Genomic DNA, 18828 nt, shown 5'->3' with positions numbered 1-18828 from the left:
ATTTTGACTTTCACTAAAAGTGTAACAGGAAATATGAGGAACAAAACTGTGACTTTACCTGAGTGTATGAGGTCACTCTCAACAAGGAAGACACATTTCATCTGGGCCTGGAAGTGTTAGTAAAAGTCCATTCACCACAATCTCTAGAGAAAGGAATGTAGGCAGAATTGAGAGGAAATAACATGTCAAAGTTATCAAAACATGACTAGATGGAATGTGAGGAACAGGATTTCTGTACAAGAAAAATCAGAAACCAAGATGGAACAGATACGGAATATTTGATAACATACAAAGATTTACAAGTTTGTTTTGTAGGATGTTGGGCACCAAAAACAGGTTTTAAACAGGTTCAGTTCAAGTGTCCCTTTTAAACTTATTCTGTCTAAAAAAAAAAAATAACAAAATTGGTTCTTAAAGTAAGGATCAAATGTTTTTCGGGAAGATCCTTCTGACGGTACCATGGAGGATACACTGCATAATTATTTTAAAAAAAAAATAGTGGAAGAAAAACTGTCATGGAAAATTCATGGTGCTACCACTGAAGAGTGGTTCGAAGCCGTAAAGAGTGGCATAGAAAGTTCCAGGACTACTTACTGTCAAGCGAAAACTGAAGTGTCAAAACACTAAGCCTTATCTAAAAGTCAAGAGTAATTGTCTGAATCCTGGACCTTCTAAATCTACTATTGTGCCCAGAAAGGATGTTACCAATCACGTTGCTTTGCCTATCAAAGCTACAAGACCCATCAGCATTAAACTCCAGCCCAGGCCTGCCAATATCACAGGATCCCAGAAGCCAGAGTTGGAGCCACCAAAACTTCTAGGCAAAAGGCTGACTTCAGGAGGTATTTCTTCTAACTCAAAGAGTAAGCCTTCCAGCAACAGTCAGCAAAAGCATGAAGCTGGATCATACATAACCAAAGAACTGTTTAGAAAAACTGTGGGATCACTTAATATACAAGAACTGAAAACTGCAAAGCAACAGGTAGCAGATCAAGGAAATGCTAAACGCAACGACCCTGTAGACAATAATCGTGTTTGAAATGAATACTTGGGTAGCTTTCTGAAACTGATGAACAAGGAAAATTTGCCCCAAACTTTACCAGACTCTGAAAGGAAGCTGAATTCTGAATTGTGGACAATAGGTAAGTCAAAGACTAAGTCTTATAATCAAACCTAAAGCAGTTTGACTCCTAAAGAAACCTTGGGCAAAAGTTCAGGGAATAGTGCTGTTCTGAAAGACAGACTTAATAAACAATTTGTTGGAGAAACACAAATTAAGATTCCACCAGTAAAGTCACAGCCACTTTCTAGAGGAACAAATCTTTCAAGACCAGGAGAAAAACTCCCAAGGGCAGTTCCCTCTCACTAGTTCAGAACCTTAGTAGGACTGAAGCATCAAAGAAACCTGTGGTCAAGGACATAAAGGTTATAAGGGTTAATAAGGATAAATATGAAAGACCAAATGAAACTAAGTTACAGTCACCCACTGGTACTGAACAGAAAGTAGAACAAACCAAACCCTGGACATGCCCCAGTGTGCTTCTGGGAGGCTGTAACAACAGACATCCAAACATTAAGCAAGATCAGAAATCCACTCAACCTTGTTTTAGACGTCAGACATCAGGTGCACTGCCAAAGGCAAAACCCATAATCCAAAGGCCCAACTTGACACTTCGTGGTTTGAATTCAGTCATTCCAAGCACCCTAACATAACAGTAAATGGAACCAATGGGAATAAATGCAGCAACAGCTATCAAGAAAATGCACAGACTTTGGACTCCAAGTTGAAAAAGACTCTTTCCCAGAACCATTTTCTCAATATGATACCTTCCCAAACTCAGGCTGGTGACAAAACCATAAATGAAAGAAAAGTCCCAAATTAATCCATTTATTAAGAAGAACACAACAGAGAATCAAAGGAAACAACTGGAAGCATGTCTGAAATCTAAGGGGAAAATCTATAAATAGCATCCTTTGGAACTTAAAACAAAAATAGAAATAATAGAGGAAGTGAATATTTCATTTTGGAAGAGTATGGAAAGAGAAGATGAAGAAAAGAAAGCACAACTTGAATGATCCTATAAAATTAACAACACTCTAACATTATGTCTGAAGTTCAATGAAGGGAGTGTACTTTCTAATGATATACTTACCATATTGTCCAGTATTCCTGAAGCCAAAAAATTTGCTAAATTCCAGATCTTCAAAACCAAGTTGTTGGCAAATAATGATACCTTTGATTTTATTGGGCCGTACAAAGAGGGCATTAGAAATAGGGCAACAACTATACAAGAGTCATGAGAATTTGTTCTTAATATTTTGTAAAGCCCAAACAGAATCACTGAAGAAGTTACCTTTGACTCTTTAGTTACTAAAACAAACATAACATCAATAGAGTAGCTGGCCAATAGGACAGAATCTGAAAAGTCTTGTCTTTCTCTAAAAGAGAACAGTTTACAGCAACGTCCCAAATAACCACAGCAGAACAGGATAATCATCCTGGGATCACATTACAGATTGTCCTGATCCCTAGAATAATTTATTGTGTAGAAGTACAAGACATGAAGCTCATCACTCCATCACTCCTGAACGGTGTTTAGGAAGGATTGCGAGAGCTGCGTCCTGCTACATAGAAATGCAGCAGGAACAGGATTTAGTAGTGGCTTCTCTTAATGAGCTATTAGAAGTGGAAGAAAAAGAGTGTTTTATTTTCCATAAAAATGAGGCTTTGCCTGTAACATTAGGATTTAAAATCCTTGGGTCATAAATTCCTTCTTTCTTTTCTTTTTTTTCTTTTTTTTTCTTTTTTTTTTTTTTTTTTGAGAGAGAAAGAGAAAGAGAGAGAGCGAGCAGGTGAGTGGCAAAGCGAGAGAGAGACAGGGAGCATCTTAAGCAGTCTCCACACACAGCATGAGCCCAACTCGGGCTTGATCTGGCAACCATGAGAGTGTGACCCAATCTGAAATCAAGAGTCAGGAGCTTAACCAACTGAGCCACTGAGGTGTCCTTTAATTTTCTTTTATTGTGTAAATATAATGTATATAAAAACTCAGCCAACGTAGTTAAAATTTAAAAATTTTAGCTTTCATAATTTTAAGTATTATCTAAAACCAAAAAAATATGAAATTTTGTTCATTCTATTTAAAAAAAAATTGCATGCATTATTCTATGGTTTTAAGCACAGTTCCATGGCAACCCAGAGCAGGAAGCAGTTAATTCCCTATGGTAGGCGGGAATGACACATAGGAGTTGGTCCTCCAATGACAAATAAGAATTGCATGGGCAATGAAGAAGAACGTTTCCACACAGCAGACAACATGAGGCTTAAAAACAAACACTAGATGAACAACTCTGTTAAAATAAAAAAAAAAAATTACCTATAGTAGAAAAACACACAAATTAAAGCATACTTCACAAACTACAAATTTACCACAAATTTTGCTTGTATTTAAGTTATTATGGATATGGCTTCCATCAGTGAGCAAATTTTTTATTATGAATATGATTATGAAATGTTAATTATTTATTTTGAGGGAGAGACAGCACAAGCAGAGGAGGGGCAGAGAGAGAAGGAGACAGAGAGAGAGAGAGAGAGAGAGAGAGAGAATCTTAAGCAGTCTCTGAATTGTCAGTGCTGAGCCTGATGCAGGGCTCGAACTCACAACCTGGGAAAGATCATGACCTGAGCCAAAATCAAGAGTCAGACACTTAACTGACTGAGACACCCAGGTGCCTCAGTGAGCACATTTTCTAGTATTTATATAAACTTTTCTGATTATTATTTGAAAATTTAGAATTTTGAATTTGGTAACCTTTATTGTTCCTTTCAGTTCCATGAGCCTATGAAATACCAAAAATAAAATTGTATATAGATCTTCCTCAACTTACATTAGGGTTATATCCCAAGAAACCCATACATAGTAAGTGAAAGTACCCAAAGTCAAAAATGCATTTATTATATCTTACCTATTGAACACCATACTGAGCCTAATCTACTTTAAATTGTGCTTAGAACAGTTAGCATTCACCTATAGTTAGGCAAAATAATCTAATGCAAAACTTATTTTATCAAATATTGGTGCGCCTGGGTGGCTCAGGTCGTTGAGCATCTAACCTCGGCTCAGGTCATGATCTCGTAGTTGGTGAGTTCGAGTCCCCCACTGGGCTCTGTGCTGACAGCTCCGAGCCTGGAGCCTGCTTCAGATTCTGTCTGTCTCTCTCTCTCTGCCCCTCCCCCACTCATGCTCGCTCTCTCTCTCTCTCTCTCTCTCTCTCTGTCAAAAATAAATAAACATCAAAAAAAATTAAAAAAAATAATTAAGTATTGAATATCTCATGTAATCTGTTAAATACCATACTGAAAGTGAAACACACAGTGGGTATGGAAGCTTCTAAGTGTCCTGGTTGCTTACCATCGTGATCACATGGCTGGCTGGGTTTTGAACTTCATTGCCACTGCCCAGCATCATGAGAAAGCACCAAATGTTACTAGCCCACAAAAATATCAAAATTTAAAATTTGAAGGATAATTTCTACTGAACGTGTATCATTTTTTCACCATAATAAAGTAAAAAAAAAAAAAATGTAAGTTGAACCATCATAAGTCATCGACCATGTGTATATGTATTTTTATGTTGCTAACCTCCAAATCATTTTTATCATTGATACTAGTTATTTTTTTTCTAAAGCAGAGTCTGACTTGTAGTAGATGTGATTTTGTACTATACAACCAACATAAAGGTTTTTCTACGTAGTCAAATAATCAAATAAATATAAATGCTACATACTGCAATTACTTTTAAGTTTCCAAAAACCTCAAACTTACAGGTGACCTTTAAATTCTTCATTAAATAAATTATTTTTTGTGAGTCTCACACGAAATTATTTGTTCTCAGTATGACAACTTCCTTTCTGTCACTAATACATGCATGAGCTAGTGCTCCCACAAGTGGAGAGATATAAAAACTTGTTCAAATATGATGTTACTCAGTAAGGGGTAATGTAAAATCTGAAAGTACCCTGTCTCTTTAGTCTTCCACTGTTATGTGTTTCTTTAATTGAAAGACATTAAATAGAGCTTCAGCAGGCGAGAATGAAATAAAATAGTGATTCTTTTGCAATTGGTGGAAAACAGTATAATAACCATATATGAGTCTTACACAATTCTTTAGTATATTTCTTTTCAAAGGACATTCTCAGTGCATGTTCACACTTTGATTTTGAATTGAGTTTCTGGATGTGAATCTTTCAATGATGTTCATCAAAGTGCAATCTGTCTCAATCTTTTCCAGTATGCTAGGTAATTATATTAATTATCCCAGTATACTCTGAAAATGCTTTTATTAATATGACCTCTGTATATAACACTAACAATTTCATTTTTCTTTTATGTATTTATTTATTTTGAGAGAGAGAGAGAGGAGAGAGTGGATGTACAAACATGAATGGGGGAAAGGGCAGAGAGAGAGAAGAGAGAGAATTCCAAGCAAGCTTGGCATACTGTCAGCACAAAGCCTGATGTGGGGCTTTGAACTCACAAACCATGAGATCATGACCTGAGCTGAAATCAAGAGTCAGACACTTAACCGATGGAGCCACTCAGGCTCCCTTAATTTCTCTTTTTCTAAAGAAGAAATTGTAGCATTTGGTGCCTAATGAAGAAATAAACATGATTTCAATTCTGCATGATATGAGAGACCTAATATACAACCTCTTACTTCTATAAGTGGAATAAAACACTGCATTTTCTTAATCTTTAATATATTTTAAATTAATAATTAATTTTCATACTATTAAAAACTCTTATATAACCTCTGAGGATATGACATTTATCAAATTGTGGTAATCCTCCATATTGAATGAGAAATTGCCTGTTAGACATTTCAGTCTTCATGGGATAAGAAAAATAGGGAAAGTTCTCTGCCGGTGTCACTTGTTTTATTGGTACATCCTTTCCCTTATTTAAACCTAGTTCATGAAAACAGTGTTTCTTTTAACATAAATGTAAGCAAAATATATCCAATAAACATAATAATAAAATGAAAAAAAAAATCTAGGGTAGAAAAAAATGATTTATGAATTTTGGTTCTCTCCCACTGTCAACAAAATATTAACTTTATAACAGAAAATAAGAGTTAAATTTCATATATATATATATACACATATGTATATATATATATGTGTGTGTGTATATATATAAACACACTGAATTGAGTAAGTGTACCTGTTTTAGACTCACACATTAAAAATATTTTCTCAGAACCTAATCCATGGATATGCAATAGTGAATGAGAGAAAAATCCTTTCCTTGCAGACCTCTTGTTCTAGTTAGGGAGAATAAAATAAACAAATATATTAGCATGTCAGTTATTGGCAAATGCAAAGAAGAAAAAGAATAAAGTTTAAGAATATTATATCAGCCGGGGCACCTGGGTGGCTCAGTTGGTTAAAGCATCCAACTCTTGATTTCATAGTTTTGTGATCTCGCACCTCATGACATCGAGCCTCACATTGGGCTTCGCACTGAACGTGCAGATCCTGTTTGGGATTCTCTCTCTGCCCCTCTCCTCTCTCAAAACAACTAAGTAAACATTTTAAAAAATACTTCGTAGGGTCAAAACTTATTAAAAATTGTAAGGCCCTCAAAAATGTCCTTTTATCTTGTTTTCATTCTTATTCTCCTGTCAATAGTGAATCGCTTTTTCACAATATATACTCAAAATCCTCTAACTCTATTTACTGTCTCCATAGAATTAGCTAATATAAGTTCTTGCTAATTGATTAGTCTACTGTACATAGAAAAGTTTCATAGGATACTTTATCAAACAATTGATCAATTAACTATACCATATGAAACAGAATGAAGAAAAAAAAGTGATCATCTCAACTGACGCAGAAAAAGCATTTGATAAAATTCAACACTATTTCATGATAATAATACTCAACAAATTGGGATTAAAAGGATACTAACTGAACACAATAAAAGCCAAATATGAAAAACCCAAAGCAAACATGATACTCAATGCTAAGCCATTTAATTTTTTTCCTCTAAGATCAGGAACAAGAGAAGGATTCCAGCTTTTACCACTATTCATCATAGCACTGAAAGTTCTAGCCAGGTCAATTAGTCTAAGATGAGAAATAAAATTGTCCAAATTAAAAAGGAAACAGTAAATTATTTCTGTTTGCAGATGATATGATCTTATACACACAAAATCCTAGGGTTTACAAACACACACACACACACACACACACACACACACACACACAGAATTTAAAACTAAAAATTCAGTGAAGTATCATGATACAAAGTCAACACATAAAAATCAGTTCCATTGTTACTTACTAACAATGAACAATCTGTGAATGAATTTAGAAAGGCAATTCCATTTACAATAGTATTAAAGAGAATAAAACAGGAATTAGCCAAAGAGGTAAGAGATGCATAATTTAAAATACATTACTGAAAGTAATTAAAGACATAAAGAAATGAAAACAAAAAGCCATGTATATGAATTGTACAACTTAACATTGCTAAGATGTCAATATTGTCCAAAGATCAGTACAATCTCAATCAAAATCCCAACGGAATATTTTTCAGAGATAGAAAAACTCATCCTATAATTCACATGGAATCTCAAGAGACCTTGAATTGCCAGACAATCCTGAAAAAGAACAAAGCTAGAAGCTTCATACTTCCTGATTTCAAAATTTGCTACAAACCTGCAATAATCAAAACAATGCGTAGTACTGTTATAAAGATAGACATATAGATCAATGGGATGGAATAGGAGGCCCAGAAATAAACTTTCACATATATGGTCAAATGATATTTGAGAAGAATGCCAAGACCATTCACTGGGGATAGGATTAGTCTTTTCATCAAATGATCTGGGGAAATCTGGATATCTACACGGAAAACAATGAAATTGAATCATTACTTAACACAATATACAGTAACTAACTCAAAATTAGTCCATGATCTAAATGTAGCACCTAATATTATAAAATTATTAGAAGAAAACATAAGGCAAATTCTCATAACATTGGATTTGGCAATAATTTTTTAGAGATGATATCAAAGTAACTTTCAATGAAAGAAAGAATAGAGAAATTGGGCCTCATAATCATTAAACTTTTGTGCATCAACGGACACTATCAACAGCATGAAGAGGAAACCATTGAATAGGAGAAAATATTTGCAAATCATATATCTGATAAGATATTAATATTCAGAATAGAGAAGACCTAAAACTCCACAGCAAAAAAACAAATAACCTATTCAAAAATAAGCAAAGGACTTAGACATTTCTCTTTAATAATCAAAACAAGTACTACTGTCCTAAAGATAGATACATAGACTAATGGAATAGAAAATAAATCCCAGAAATAAACCCTTGCGTATATAGTCAAATAACTTTTGACAGGAGTGCCGAGGTCATTCACTGAGGATCGGATAGTCTTTTCAACATAATCTGTTGGTTATGAAGTGAAAAAATGGGAATCCTTGTTCACTATTAGTGGGAATGTAAAATGGCAAAAACCTTTGCAGAAAACAGTGTGGTGGGTCCTCAAAAAAAAAAAAAAGGTAAAAATAGAATTATTATTATATGATCCAGCAATTCTGCTTCTGGTTATATACCAAAAGATTGAAAACTGGGTCTCAAAAAAGATATTTATGCACTCATGTTCAACTACAACATGGGTTAACCTTGAAAATGCTAAGTTAAATAAGCAAGTCACAAAAAGACAAATATGGCTTGATCTAAATACGTACATGATGTAATTAGAGCAGTCAAATCACAGAGACAGAAAGTGGAGGTGGTGGCCATCAGCTGGGGCATTGGGAGAATGGGGAGTTGCTTAATGGATACAGCATTTTAGGTTTGTAAGATAAAGTGGTTCTGGAAATGGATGGTGGTGATGGTCACAGAGCGATATGAACGTACTTCATACCACTGAAATACACAGTTATAAATGGTATGATCATAAATGTTATGTTAGTGTATTTCACCACAATAAAATAATTGAAAAATCATATATTGATTTGTGTATAAATATGGAAATCCACATCTAACTGTTGAAAAACATTTTGGCAGGAAATGAGATTTGGATAGAATTGTCAATAATGACCCTAAAATTAGCATTATTACTAGCAATTATTAGTAGCAATTATTTCTACTTATTGATGGAACAGAAAAATAGATTTCAATATAATTCTATGCATGACTTTATGCTTGACTTCCATATGAAAATAAATACAAAACATATAATCAGACACATTTTAATAAAATACTATAAAAATTTAGAGAAATAATAACTGATGATAGCTTTGAATCAATTATTTCCATGTCTGACCGTTTTTGTTATTAATGACTTGGACTAGAGCATATCAAATGATTATCGTAATGTTCAGAGTAATAGATAAAAACAGAAATGATATTGACTAGACTTATGGAATAGGTAGACGTAAGTCTTTAGTTGATAATGCCAGAAACACATGTTATATTGTATAATATACTTGCAAACTTCAAATTCTTAATTCAAAAATGAATTAGAATGCATTACGTGATAGAGTCAAAGCAAACACTCAGGTGCTCCCCATGTCCAGTTCTTACATGCCACTGCTGGGAATTTTGGCATATCACTTTACCTCTATTTTGTAGATTCCCCACATATTTGGTACTGGAGGTAATTTTCCATCGCTGTAGTCCGATTATAAACTTCCCTTGCCACTTCTTCCCAAATTGCACTATTCTGTCTGTCAAAAACATCTGGGCTGAGTAAGAAAATAATACTGCTCTATTAAAAAAAAAAGGAATCTAGAAATGTGAACTATTTGATTACACTAAAATAGAAAGTTTAAACTAATCATTTGCTAATCTTCTCACATCTTCTTTGAAACAGCTTTTGATGAAAAGGTTAGCAGAAACATCAAATTTGTGGGTTCTGAATGGTTTGTTTGCTGGGAAAACATACACAGTATTTTCTAAATGTGTTGTTAAGTAAACTATGGTTGATTTCAGTGAAATTATTTTGGTTTCAAGAGGGATTCTGCATAAATACTCACAAACTGAACTAAATTCCTTTCAACATCAAACTACATTTGAGTTAGTTCAGTGTTAGCCATTTTTAAAATGTAAACAAAAAATTCTAAAATCACAGAATTTGGATCCAAAAATGTAAAATGTTCTTGTGTATCTAAATTGCTCATTGCCTTATGTTGCTGAGAAAGAACTGTTAAAAACTCATTTCCTCTAATGAGTTTCTTAGGATCAAGTGTAAATTAAAATGCACCAGAGATATAATGCTTATGCTCTTTTGGTTATGAAGTTATTTTCCCCACATATTGTCTGCCAGGCTTTGAAAAGCAGAGGTGCCTACTTTAAACTTTATGTTAACTGATGCCAAATATAAGAGTGGCATATGCCTCTCAAAGCACTGGAGAAGATGAACAAAATTTAAACATAAGTCACATAGCAAGAGATAGAAGAAAAAAAAAATAAATCCAAGAATAAAAAGGAATAAATAAGAGAAACACAATTATTTATTTATTTATTTATTTATTTATTTATTTATTTATTTTGGAGAGAGAGAGACAGAGACAGAGTGCAAGCGGGGGAGGGGCAGAGAGAGAGAATCCAAAGTAGGCTCCAGGCTCTGAGCTGTCAGCACAAAGCCCAACGCGGAGCTCCAACCCACACACTGCGAGATCATGACCTGAGCCCAAGTCAGACACTTAACTGACTGAGCCACCCAAGTGCCCTAAGAAACACAATCAGAAAGTCACTAATACCAAGTATGTAAATTACAACTGTAAAAATAAAGAAAAAAATCAACTCCCCCTTTAAAATGGCACTATTACATTGGATTTTGTAAAGATCTAAATATATGCTGCCTACAAAATATACACCTAAAACAATGGAGGTAAGGGGCTCCTGGGTGGCTTAGCTGGTTAAGTGTCTGGCTTTGACTCAGGTCATGATCTCATGGTTTGTGAGTTTGAGCCCTACATGGGGTCTCTGTTGCCAGCACAGAGCCTACTTTGGATTCTTTGTACCCACCCCTCTCTTTGCCCCTCCCCCATTGGCACTCTCTCTGTCTCTCTCAAAATAAATAAAATAATCAAAAAAAACGGAGATGTGTATTCAAAAAGAAAAGGATAAATACGCATAAACAAGAATAAGCATAGGTAGTAAAGTTAATCTCAGCCAAAGCACAACTTAAGATAAAATCACCAGAGAGAATAAAGATGTCCATTTAATAAGGATAAAATTTATAATTCCCATTAAGTATATACTATTCATAAAATTGAGGTTAAATAACATAACCTGAAAATATATGAGGCAAAAGTGTATGGATCAAAGAATAGGATTTGTTGCAGGTTTTGTTCAATGCAAAGCAGATTCTGAAATAATTTCGTGTTTAGAATATTTGTTAAGGAAGACCCTAGAAGGAAGGAAGAAAAAGCTGAAATAGGCAAAGAAGTCAAGTTAGATTCAGGCCTTACAGCTTCAGCCAGTACCATGGGGGCAGGGGAGAGGTTATGAAGTTGAAATAGCATTTAATAGTTGTCCCTATTAAGGTATTCTTTATACTCCCACCTCCACTACTCGATGGATCTGGGCTACCACCTCCGATCATGACAGGGTAAAATCGTTCTCTACAACTGAAGTAATTCCTGAACAGACTGTAGCTAACTGCCTTCTGCTGCCAATACTCCCTGAAGCTGTGGCAACAAACCCTTCCTTGAAGGGGGATCTTGGGTAGTATATCTGTGTGTCCTCCATGGTTTACTCCACTCAGATCCAATTCTACATATACATTCAGGAAGCAGTTCTCTAAGACTGTTGAGTCTTTCTTCTTGAAGGGAACTTAGACAAGTAAGGAGGATGAACCACATTCCGCATGACGACAGCTCATTTCAGGGGGATAGTGATACTTATTTTCTCCCTACTCTACCATCCCTTTACCTTCCATTACCACTGCTGATGGCTTAGCTGATGGGCTGAACCAGATCTTCATCCCTGAGGGGTCTGGGACTCTGGCCACCATGTCATCCTCATGCCAATTGTACACTTACTATCAAAATTAGAGAAGGGATATTAAGCAGTACACAAGCAGATTGTCTGGGTACAGACATACTTCTCCCTGACTCCATTGATTTCTAGCAATTCTTCTTCTCCTAAGTATCACAATCAAACACCTGGGAAAATGGTCATTCTTCTTGGTGCCTGATGACTTGTGGACAAAAATGAGCCTCTGTTCAAGCGGTAGCCACAGCTCAATGGGATTTTGTTGTGTTCCAGGCAAAAATGTCCCTCCTTTGGAAACTAGGACCTTTAATGCTGTGAAGACAAGAAGACAAATTTGTTAAGAAAGTTATTAGGACTGGTTATACTGATTATAATTAGGGTTACTACTGTTTTCATTACTTAATATGGAAGCCTGTATAATCTTCCTATTTGGTCTAAGAACTATATAAAGGTCTTTGTGAGAAGGTATATTGCATCCTGAAGAATGACTCTGTCCTTTTATTTATTTTATTATTTTTTTAATGTTTATTTATTTTTGACAGAGAGAGAGAGAGAGACAGTGCATGAGTGGGGGAGGGGCAGAGAGAGAGAGGGAGACACAGAATCCAAAGCAGGCTCCAGGCTCTGAGCTGTCAGCACAGAGCCCGCCATGGGGCTTGAACTCACAGACCACGAGATCGTGACCTGAGCCAAAGTCAGACGCTCAACCAACTAAGCCACTCAGAAGCCCCTGACTTTCTTTCCTTTTAAATAATCATTTCAGAGGTGACAACTCAGCTGTGACTTCAGCATGCTTTCCTAATGCTGTATCAATGCGGCAACTTTCAGCTGGTGTGGTATATAATAAAGCCAGGGGATTCCGTTATTGTGGGGTAATTCACCATATTCTTCACTCTACAGTGACTTCTCTGGATAAACCCAATGATATGGGGGATCCCATGCCAGTGAATCAAATACTTCATGAGTCTTCAAATACTGGTGATGGTTGAAAAACTGAGTATAGAGAAGGCAAAATCATATCTGGAAACTGTATCTGTTCCTATTGGAATAAATTTCTGAGCTTCCAGGTTGGAAGTAACCCCAAATGTCAACTTGGCACAAAATGGCTTATTGACCTCCTCAAAGAATGATGCTATTATAGGATTTTAGTATTGCTCTCTGTTGCTGAAAGGCTAAATATTTGGGGTGGCAGTAGCTAGAACAGTCTTGACAGGTGAGGGCCCATGCTGTTAGGTTTGAGTATCATCTCCATATCTGCCACTGTGACCACTTTTTAAAATGTGTTTACCATGTCAGGTCAGACATAGGATTGCTGATGACAGAAGCTGACTGACTCCATTTAAGTATAATATACAAGCATCTTCACATTTATTTTCTACCCCCATATGTCCATCTACATGACTTTGCCTTAAACAGCTGTATCCCTGGAGCACCGGGGTGACTCAGTCAGGTAAGCATCTGACTCTTGATTTTGGCTCAGGTCATGATTTCATTATCTGTGAGATTGAGCCCAGTGTTTGGCTCTGCACTGACAGTGTGGAGCCTGCTTGGGATTCTCTGTCTCCCTCTCTCTCTGCCTGCCCATGCTCACTCTCTCTCTTTCTCTCTCTCCCCAAAATAAATATTTAAAAAACAAAAAACAAAACAACTTTGCTTCTGACCTAACTGCTCTCTTTCCAGGCCCCCGCCAGACTATCTGCTACTAATAATGAGTTAGTATATATTCATTCTAACCTTTAAACACTTCTTCCACACTAAATGAATGACTGCATGTGCAGCCTAAATCTCTACCCATTGGGATATACTTCCCTTGCTTCTGTCTTTCAAGGCCGATCCTGAATGAGCTTGTAGTGAAGTTGCTGATTATTTTTACCTTGCTCCCACATTTCAGCTAATTCGTGTATAAAACAAGATGGATCATTTTCCTCCTCAGTCAACTGGTTATGATGTGGCTTTTGTTTGGCCACAGGTAGGTATAAGCTAAGGAAATAGGGGTAGATTACATGCAGAGTCTGGGCTTCCTACACATGCAGTTTGCCTGGGCCTTCCGGTCTTGCTCATACTCAAAGTTAGATGTAGATCACCCACTTTTCAATGTATTATTCTTGGGCCCACCTAGACTTGATGGAGCTGACAGAACCCATTTCATGATGGACAATCCCAGAACCATAGTAAATCTGTATCCCATGACCAAGTGTTCTAAATTTCAAGAAGCCTAGTCGAAAAACAGAAGTTGTTTTCAAAACATGTATAATTCTCTACTTCAAGTGGCATTCCATTGTTCCCAAAGCATTGTGATTTCTGTGCTGGGGCAGGTCATAGATTCTCTATGGCAACTTTATCAACCACTAATCTCTCTAATACAGTAGAGTCTGTGAAGTTCTAGGGACCTAGTTGAAGGGCTCTTGACTTTGCAACGTGAATCTGATGCAGAAATTTTCCTACTCTGGGTCCCACTGAAAGCTTGTAGCCTTTTACTAACCTGGTTTATTATCAAGAACAATATGATAGAATATGCTGTCCCTAGAAACCAGATAAGCTTAATAAGAGTTATGCTTCATGATTTGGTGGAAAATGGTATAGTTTTACTTTGGATGATAAGTTAAGTGTGCTCCTAACAACTAGACCTCTACAAAGTTATTGATATGGAAGGTTCCTAAATCCTCTTTGGGTCTCCTACTAACCAAAATGTATGGTGTCTTTTCAAGGCTTCCAAATACTAGGTAATTCCTGCTTATCCATCCTGATTATATTATGTAATCAATGTAGTGGACAAATGTGAAAGTCTACAGGATGTTCAGAGATTCCAAACCTCTTTGAACCATGTTATGACATAAATAGGAGATTTCACATAACCTTGGAAAAAAAAAACATTAATGCAAACCATGTCTATTTCATATTAAAGCCAATTATTTCAGAGTCTTTTTTCAGACAGAAATTTTAAAAGATTATTTGCCACTTCAATGGATGCATATTATATACTTGTGGTTTTATTTACCTGCTTTAGCAAAGATACTGCTGCATCCAACATGGTAACTGCCACAGAGCCTACACCTAGAGTTTTCAATCACAAAGTTTGCATAAAGTCTAAAATCTTTCAAGATCTCTCTTGTTTTGGCAGGAGTCAGACTAGGAAATTAAATGGAGACATGATAGGGATTATCACCCTTGCCAGTCTTTTTTTATGTCTTGAAAGGTGGCCTTAATTTCTATAATACACCCTACTATGAAAGGTGATGTTATTTATGAATTACTCTTCTAGCTGGAGATAGAGAAGTTGATTCCCAAGGCTACCACTTAGCTTACTATGATAGCTCCTACCCCACAGGCCAAAGAATGAATGTGAGAGTTGTACCAACATCAAAGCATGTCTGTACCTATTATTCATTCAGGGGTCAGGTAATTTGTAGATTCAATGCTGCCACCAGAATTCACCTGAACTCCATTTATTACCTGCCTCTCATATGCTCTTACTCTAACCAATGGGTCATGACAATTCTTGGAGTAGCTGAGTATCAATGTCAACTCTGACCCTGTAATCCATAGTCTTCAAAATATTTGAGTAGTCCCTTTCATTCAGTGTTTATTTATTCAAGTAAATTAACACAGGCACCTTTGGAGAACAAATGGGGGAATCATCATTGTGCATATATGCTATGGTGTTGTAGGTTCTTTCTCCTGGGAATCTATTCTCTCTTTAAATTAGTGGATAATGAGGGGCGCCTGGGTGGCTCAGTCGGTTGAGTGTCCGACTTCAGCTCAGGTCATGATCTCACGGTTCATGGGTTCATGGGTCTGAGCCCAGCATCAGGCTCTGTGCTGACAGCTCAGAGCCTGGACCTGCTTCAGATTCTGTGTCTTCCTCTATCTCTCTTCCCCTCCCCTGCTCACACTCTGTCAATCTCTCTCAAAAAGATAAATAAACATTAAAATAATTTTTTAAATAAATAAATAAATTAGTGGATAATGGGACCAAAACTTCTTCAGATCTGGAAACTCAACAAGAAACCATGGCTTTCTATTTTTGTGATAGCCCTTATTCTCCTGATCATGCCTCCTTGTTTTCTTCTGATAGTATAACTTGAGAAGCACCCCTTTTAGTTATTCTAGTTTTTGTTTGTTTGTTTTGGTTGGTTGGTTGTTATGCATTATAGTTGCTGAATACCTCTGAAGCTGATAAATGAATAGAAACTGGAACATCATTGCATCTTTAATTCGTAATGCAAGAAGAGTGAAAACTAGTCAGTGGCGTCACATAAATGTGTTTACTTTGGAGGGTCAGAATTGTTCTGTGTGTTTCCAGCAGCATGGGAGTTTTCTGGAGATGTCAGCATATGAGAACCATAGTTACGATTTCTCCAAAATATGTATATGTGTGTACTTAGAATCTGGCTAATATCTCTCAAAATAAATTTCTTCCTACTTCTTTTTTTTTTAATTTTCCCCCCTCTGTACCAGATACGAAAATCAAACAAATTGTTTGAATGCAAATAAGACATCTGAGGATCTTCCCTGAAAGGGAGCAGCATGTCACTCTGAGGAAGGGAAAGCTTAAGCAACATGGTTAGTAAAGAAAGTTTTTCTTATTTCTACCATCAGGAAACACCTGTTAGGTCCCTCATTCCTTGGAAGACCTCTTTGTGTTCTCTCATGTGTCCGATTTCAGAAATGAATTTTTCTTTATCATTTGTACCTTTGTCTGAATTTATATCAAGATGAACTCTTTCAAATTCAGTATTTTTTGCCTGAGCAATGCCAAACAGATTTAAGTTATCATAAAAAATGTGATTATTGCAAACTGTTTCTCCTGATGATCCTTTATTCCAGTTATCAGTTACTCTGGGCATATACTCCATAAGCTAATTTAATACATCTTATTTTTGTATGAAAGAGAAAGTGTCTTTGTTATTGTCATTTTGTCGGATCCTAATCCCTCACAACTGGTCTACTTCCTGATCATCTACTTTGTCACGTTGACAAATTGTAGTGCCTCAATAATTTTTATTATTGCTTTTATCTTCACTGTGCTCTCTTCTATGTATGTTTTTGTTTTAGTTTCTAAATTAACATTTTTGTGTATTCAGATTCATCCGGCCATCTAATGCTGATTTCCTGCTTATTTTCCATTTAAGTACTTCTCATTCAGATATTACTACATTTAGATTCAGAAAGAAAGAAAACTCACACTATTAACCATATATCATGAATCCAATTCACCCTTTAACTAATCTACATTGTTTTTAAACAAAATGAAACACAGAACTGTTGTTCAGATGTTTATCTTATGGGTTTTTCTAGATATATTAAATAAGCTGTATCAAATATCTATATAGATTCTAATATATTAGTGTCAACAATATATAGTTAAAGATTGTATTGCCATTTTCTTAAGTCTTTGTGAAATTAAATTATATAAACTTTTTTCCCCCAGTTATCTGATCCTTATTTAGTAAATTTCAAGCGATTATATAACATTGTATTGGAAACTGGTGAAAGTAGATTTTATCTCTGGTTGTGCCATTAAATTGCTACGACCGTGTATAAACTACTTCCTGTGTATGAAAAAATAATTTTTAATTAGCCAAATGACTCAGCAGTAATATCCTATTCATTTCATATGAAGAGAATGCAAATGCCCCTCCAAAAGCGAATGCTAGTGAAAGTACTCTAGAAATATGCTATACTTTGATTTACAAAGAGTGTTAACAAACTTTAAAAGCCAAAGTCAGTGAGTATTCTATATTATGCTCATATTTAAATATATGTTGGTAGGGGCGCCTGGGTGGCTCAGTCGGTTAAGCATCCGACTTCAGCTCAGGTCACCATCTCACAGTCCATGAGTTCGAGCCCGCGTAGGGCTCTGTGCTGACAGCTCAGAACCTGGAGCCTGCTTCGGATTCTGCGTCTCCCTCTCTCTCTGCCCCTCCCCTGCTCATGCTCTGTTTGTTTCTCTCTGTCTCAAAAGTAAATAAAAAACATTAAATAAATAAATAAATAAATAAATAAATAAATAAATGTTGGTGGCTGGATACAGCTCTTTATATAGTTTAAGTATTTTCCACAGTTGATATCAACTAAAATCTAATCTCTAAGAGGACACTATGTTTAGTATCAATATAAGAAAAATTCTTGTTATATTAATTAGGTTTAAAAAAAACGTGTTAGCAAATTTCTTATTCTTATTTTACCTACTCAGTAATAAGTGACATATTTGCCATTTGGTATCTTTCAAACCTTATTTGAAATATAGAGGAAATATACTTCAATCTACATTTCCACAAGGTGGGGGGAAACGGTAACCAATGAAAAATGTCTTGTTTCAAAAACCAGCACTTGTGTATGAATTATAACAATAATTGAATTTTAAATTCTGATTTATTTTTAGTGAAATCAGGTGTAAGAGAATATTTTCACTGGGGTAGACTGAGCATCAAGTACCGGCAAACTTTAACTGTAAGATATTTCCTCAATTCTGCACTTCATCGTGAGAAACATTTTATTGTAATTATATAGAATTTATAATACAAATAAACTAAAAAATCACTACTCATTACACAATTGTATGTGTCTGTGTGTATGTTTGTGTTCATGTTTTGACCACTCTGGCTTGTTTTGGTTTATTTAGAGTAGTCAAACTACATAAAATAATTATAGAATTACCCAGTATGATGGTCAGTTTTATGTGTCAACTTAATACCTGTCAAATACTAGGCTAGATGTTGCTGGAAGGATATTTTTAGATGTAAGAAATTGGCACACTTTATATAAAGCATATTGCCTTCCATAATGCGGA

At 35.6% G+C, this 18828-nt stretch overlaps 1 long non-coding RNA gene and 1 pseudogene across 1 annotated transcript in view; one reads left to right on the top strand and one right to left on the bottom strand.

The window, feature by feature from the left end:
* Nucleotides 1-209: 209 nt before the first annotated feature.
* LOC123596403 lies at nt 210-2767 on the top strand (annotated as a pseudogene).
* Nucleotides 2768-12197: 9430 nt separating this feature from the next.
* LOC123592465 overlaps nt 12198-18828 on the bottom strand; it is a 192757-nt gene continuing 186126 nt past the window's right edge. Inside the window, exon 5 of the long non-coding RNA XR_006709792.1 lies at nt 12198-12347. This is a non-coding gene — a long non-coding RNA (uncharacterized LOC123592465). The remainder of the gene's footprint in view (nt 12348-18828) is intronic.

Source organism: Leopardus geoffroyi, chromosome B1 (genome assembly GCF_018350155.1).
Source record: "Leopardus geoffroyi isolate Oge1 chromosome B1, O.geoffroyi_Oge1_pat1.0, whole genome shotgun sequence".
Taxonomy (NCBI): Eukaryota; Metazoa; Chordata; class Mammalia; order Carnivora; family Felidae; genus Leopardus; species Leopardus geoffroyi.
Note: the sequence above shows the minus strand (reverse complement) of the source record. Positions and strands in the feature narration are given on the sequence as shown.